The sequence below is a fragment of the Aegilops tauschii genome, chromosome 6 (genome assembly GCF_002575655.3).
Source record: "Aegilops tauschii subsp. strangulata cultivar AL8/78 chromosome 6, Aet v6.0, whole genome shotgun sequence".
Classification (NCBI taxonomy): domain Eukaryota; kingdom Viridiplantae; phylum Streptophyta; class Magnoliopsida; order Poales; family Poaceae; genus Aegilops; species Aegilops tauschii.
In genome coordinates this window covers 50,630,390-50,636,389 of record NC_053040.3, presented here as the reverse complement: position 1 = coordinate 50,636,389, position 6,000 = coordinate 50,630,390, and the positions used below count along the sequence as shown (strand labels likewise).

Genomic DNA, 6,000 nt, shown 5'->3' with positions numbered 1-6,000 from the left:
TAATAGAAATCTAATTGTTTTTTTCAAAATAATAATCCAGAATGACTTTACGTGCAAGATGACTCGGATTCGACTCAACTTTGGATCTCCCCACCATTCCAATTGTGTCATGTAAGTCTAAGAAACCCGATCCAATCCCTCCCGGCATGCTTCTTATGCCCTTCCAGAAACTTCCAACATCTTTCCCTCCCCCGTTTCACCGCATCCCTTCAGATCCCCATCAAAAAGCATATTATCTGTAATACCATTAGCAAAACAAAGTGTTTGTATTTTTTTAATAAAAAACCTCTTCCATGGTATAGGTAAGTCCTTATTTTAAGTTGAGCAAGGCTGTGAACTTCTATAACTGATCCATGCAAGATTTTTAAGGAAGGTATTTAGCAAAAAACAATGCCTAAGATGCCTCTAAACTATTTGTGCCCTTGGATGGAAGATTATAGAACCCACTCTTAGCATTTCCTTCTAGTGAAAAAAGATCAACTTGAGAATCAGAAAAATATGGGGAAAAAACAAATATCTCCTCAATTCTACTCATATGAGCAAAATTATTATAAAATTTCTGGGTTCACCCAGAACAATTCAAGACTACATATCAACTTCTCAACAAAAACACATGCCCCCCCCCTTCTAAAACCTAATTCTCTTTCACTACCACCTTGAGCCTCTAGAACTTTGCTAAGCTAATGTGAGAATAGATTGAATAAAAAAACCATGAAGCTGCTTAGGTTACATAGAAAAAATAGAAAAAAATTCATTAAAGCTCCCTACATCGCACATGATCCATTTATAGGTATGGATTGGCATGGTTATTGTTCATATAGCCACTAAATGTAATCAGGATTCGTCGTTTCTCACATATGTATCTATGATAGTTAACTTGTTCTTCGACCTCATCTATGTGCTTCACCCATTGCATCATTGGTTCTGTCATTCAACTTTAGTCGGTGTGTGCTTCATCATTTCCCATAGATGTGTCGAATTTACATACATTTTGATCTAGTGGATTAAAGTTGTGCTTCTTTGTTTCGTGTAAATGCCTATGGCGTCCCAATGTCGTTCAGTGTGCCACGGCCCCATGCACTCTCTTTGTCTGCCATATTGGTGTCGAGGAGCTATCTTGCTAAGGCAGGAACTCGTCCATGATCAGCCCCGTCAACATGATTCGCCGCCTTTTAGTTTTTATGTCACAAAAAGGATCATAAATTGTTGGCCACATCGAATGGATTTGTTTCTGTGTCAGGTGCTTCTGGATATGACTCTCTTTTTTGTGAAGCAAATGATCTGTAGATAGAATTTTTCTGTTGCACTGACAGATTGTTTCAAAGCACAAAAATATTTATGATAATGGGATGGTTTCTTTTTACCGGTCTCAAGAACTGCTCTCATAGTGCAAATTCCGAACATTAGATGTATGCTTTTGTTACATCAGAAAATATAATTGGTGCTTCCATCCATCATCAAGACCGTTTCTGTAGCGCAAAAAAAAGTGTTTCCACTAGCGAGAAGAGTATCTTAAAAATTAAAATCATCATTGATTTTACAGATTTTAATTTGTTGGCAGAAACCCTAATTTACCCTAATTGTTTTAAAAAAAATGCCACAATTTTTTTCTAAGAGGAGATCATACACACATGACTCTAGGAAGCAGCAACTAGTTTCCTCAATCAAAAGAAAGAAAGGAAGCCGCATGTGGGAAACAAATCAAAAATTAATGGTGACTAACTTCCTACTAAAAAACCCAGAGACAACGGTGTAACTTTGAGCCGATCCACTGCGCTTTGGGCTGCTGCTGCTTCGACTCCATTAGCTACCCTAGAGGGCTATTAGAAAGTGTAACTTCACTCATACGACAATTTTGGTGGGGGAGTAAGAGAGGCAAACGCAAACCTGCTTGGGTTGCCTGGGATTTGATGACAAGACCAAAGAGTTTGGGTGGCCTTGGTTTCCGGGATATAGAAATTTTTAACCTGGCCTTATTGTCAAGACAAGCATGGAGAATCTTGAATGAACCATCAACTTTAAGTGCTAGAATTCTCAAAGCTGCATATTTCCCAAACTGCTCTATTCTTGAAGCAGACTTGGGGGCTCACCCCTCTCAGGTGTGGCATTCTATTCTAGATGGGAGAGATATTGTCAAGCAAGGAGCAATTAGAAGGATTGGAGATGGTGCTTCAACTAGCATCTGGACACAAAATTGGATACCCAGGACAGGGGTGATGAAACCTATCTCATCACTTGTACCAAATCCTCCACGCTTGGTTTCAGAGCTGATTGACCACTCCACGGCGTCATGGAGGGAGGACTTAATTCGTCAGGTGTTCCTTCCGGTTGATGTTGAGGCAATATTACAAATCCCACTCTGCTCACGGCAAGTTGATGATTTTTGGGCTTGGCAAGAGGATAATAAAGGCCGGTTCTCTGTCCGATCTGCGTATCGTATGGTTCTCAAAACGAAAATCTGCCGCGAGGCGTGGCTGGAAGAAAGAGAGGACCCATCAAATTCGGAGGCTGAATCCAAGGGATGGCTATCACTCTGGAAGACCACAGTACCACCGAAGTTGAGATTTTTTGCTTGGCGTTTAGCACAACATTCACTCCCCACGGGAGATGTGCTTCTTCACTGCAACATGGCAACAACTGGCTCATGTCCTCTCTGTGGAGTGCATGACAATTGGCGCCACGCCTTGCTGGAGTGTACTGCATCCCGTTGTGTATGGGCTTTGTCAAACGAGGAACTGGTTGAGCATATGACCATGACTACGCAGACAGATGCTAAGCTCTGGCTCTTCTCAATGAGCGAGTCCCTCCCGCCGGATCAGTTTCTGTTGATGACTGTAACTTTATGGGCAATATGGAGCGCTCGCCGGAAGGTGATACATGAGGATATCTATCAAACTCCTTTTGCAACTGACAGATTCATCACGTCTTATCTCGCGGACATTGGGTTTCTACAAACGAAGAAGGACATGCCACTTTCGATGCCGAAAACAAAGCCAAGGTCTTGGATAGCACCACCACCTGAGCACATGAAGATCAATGTGGATGCAGCTGTTTCCAGGACAGGGAGGTTTGGCGCTGCTAGTGCTATCTGTAGGGATGAAGCAGAAGGTTTTGTGGGAGCATCGACACTTGTTCTCAACAACATCTTTGATCCCCAGATTCTTGAGACCATAGCAATACGAGAAGCTCTAGCTCTTGCTCAAGATCTCTATATCAACAAGATGACCATAGCATCCGACTGCAAGGTGGCCATCGATGCGATCAAGGAGGGGAGTGCTGCAAACTTTGGTGCAATAATCAGAGAAGTTAAAGATACCTCTAGTAATTTTTCTTCTTGCTTTTTTAGTCATGAGTTTAGGACCTCAAATGAGGAGGCCCATAATCTCGCAAAGTACGCTTTATCCTTAGGGTTTGGCCGCCATGTTTGGTTAGGTCAGCCCGGAGATCTTGTATTCGTCCCTACAAACATTGTGACGCAATAAAGCTTTGTGAGATTCTAAAAAAAAAGCTACCCTGCCTTGGATAGGGACCGGGACGCGGGAGGAATTATGATTTTCTGTTGGTCTGCCCCCGCGCTTGTGGTGGGGAGATCGGACTGCTGGACGTCACGAGTATGGCGAACAAAGGCGGATCGGCTACATCGGGGAGCAAAGGAAAGGGAAAGGTCGAGGACCTCATGAAGGAACTTGCCCTAAGGGAGGACGACCTAGATGATGGTGTCTGAGGAGGAGGATGCGCCGCCAGTGGAATATCTCAGGTGGATGATCTTGGTCGTGTTCATATGGATAAGGGATTCAACTCTTATTGGTTCTTCCGTAATATGCGGTCTGCATGGGATCTGGCCAGAAAAGTCAATTAAAAACCCTAGAAGACAACCTCTTTGTCATGCAATTCAATTGCCTGGGGGATTGGGAGAGGGTGACCCAAGGGGGGCCTTGGAACTTCAGAGGTAACCCAATGATCATCACGCCATATGACGGATATACTAAATCATCGACCATAGAGCTATTTAAGTTTGAAATTTGGGCACGAATTATCAACCTCCCAATAGCTTACCATGGAAAGGTGAAGGCTCTTGCTTCAAAATTTGGCGAGTTTGTGGACTCGGAACCCTCGTCCTTCGATTTTGAAGGCAACTTCTATAGGGTGAGAGTGCGTTTGGATGTGCGCAACCCTCTGAAGAAGGCTACTTCGCTCGTCCGAGGAGGGGAGAGGTAGATTTTTGCAGTAAAATATGAGCGACTACCAGATTGGTGTCAGGTTTGCGGTATGATGGGGCATGAGTTTAAAGAGCAGGAACATGGAGTTCATCCTCCCTCGGCCCTGATTTACAAGAACTTGCGAGCGCCAGCGGCTACAGCTTGGGGAACCAGGCGTAGGAGTAACAGGCAGCAAGCAAAAGAACATGACCAGCCGACGGGAAGCGATCTGAAGAATCCTGTGGTAATAATGGAAAAGGAGACGAGCCAACTGACACTGATATGGATGATTCTGACCTGAACCACAAGCGCTCATCTGATGAGGTTGTTGGACAGGACAATCTAACGGTTGGTACTGGAATGGAATTGGCCCTAGTTGCTAGGGATAGCAGCGGGGCGGCTGTAGTCCCACCTAGCCCTCCACCAAAACAGGACCCGACGAGATCCAAGACCTCGGTGTTGCCTGAGAAGAGCGGCAATGGAGGAGGGAGGAAGGCTCTGCTTAATAGAAAAAATGACCCACAAATGGCGGCCTCCCTGGCGGAGGACCGCCGGACGAAATGAGTCTTTTGTGCTAGAATTGTCGTGGGATTGGCAACGCCCCGACAATTCAAGAGCTACGTGCAATCGCGACAAAGTTTGCCCCTAAAGTTATTTGCTTAGTAGAAACTCAAATTAGTAGAGTTCGTGCTGAGAATCTAACAAATACATTAGGTTTTGATAATGCTTATGGTGTTGATCCCACTGGTAGGAGTGGTGGGCTTGTTATGCTTTGGAATAATGAAATAAAATTGGAGTTCTTGGGTTACTCTAAGTTCCATATAGACATGAAAGTTTCAGAACTAGGGGAGAGTCCCTGGAGATTATCTTGCTTGTATGGTGAGGCCCAAACCCGTCTCCGCCATCACACTTGGGACACCATGAAAGATGTGGCAAGTACAAGCACATTACCTTGGATGTGTTTTGGGGATTTTAATGAGGTTTTGGAACTGGAAGAACACAATGGGATAGGCCAGTGGCATTAGACACAAATGCAAGCGTTTTGGGACGCGGTGGATGTATGCAGACTGATTGATTTAGGTTTCCAAGGGAGACCATGGACCTATGAAAAGAAAGTTGCAGGGGGTTCTTTCACAAGAGTACGTCTCGATAGAGCACTTGGATCAGCGGAGTGGTGCGCCCAGTTCCCATTGGCGACCCTAGAACACTTGACTGCAGCGACGTCTGACCATTCACCCATACTGCTGAAGCTGCAAGCGAGCCAGGTACCACCTATGACGAAGCAATTTCGCTATGAAACCATGTGGGATACCCATGCAGATATGAAAAGAGCTGTGAAAGAAGCATGGAATGTGGATAATAATAGCTCATCTGTAGCCGAGATTAGGCGAAAGCTTACAGAGTTGGCGGGCAACCTGGGAACTTGGAGCAAGACTACCTTTGGTAATGTCAGAAACGAAGTTAAAAAGCTGAAGCAGGAACTTGACAATCTGCGCAATGATCCTCTTAGGATTGGCCCAACCCCAATGGAGATAAAAGTGAATGATAAACTGATTGAGTTGTACTTGAGGGAGCAACTCATGTGGCAGCAACGTTCACAGGTGGAATGGCTTTCAGCGGGGGACAAGAACACACGTTTTTCCATATCCGTGCATCTTTGAGGAGAAAGAAGAATCCGATACGTGCGCTACAGCGACCGGATGGGCAAATGACTGACATCCAATCGAGATGCAGGCATTGGCATTGGAATTTTACAAAACTCTATATACCTCGAAAGGGGTTGACGGGGTACAAGAGGTGC

General features: G+C 44.7%; 1 pseudogene; it reads left to right on the top strand.

Annotated features, from left to right (window-relative positions):
• The first annotated feature begins 5,473 nt into the window (after nucleotides 1-5,473).
• Nucleotides 5,474-6,000, top strand: part of LOC141025798 (uncharacterized) — a 36,622-nt pseudogene continuing 36,095 nt past the window's right edge.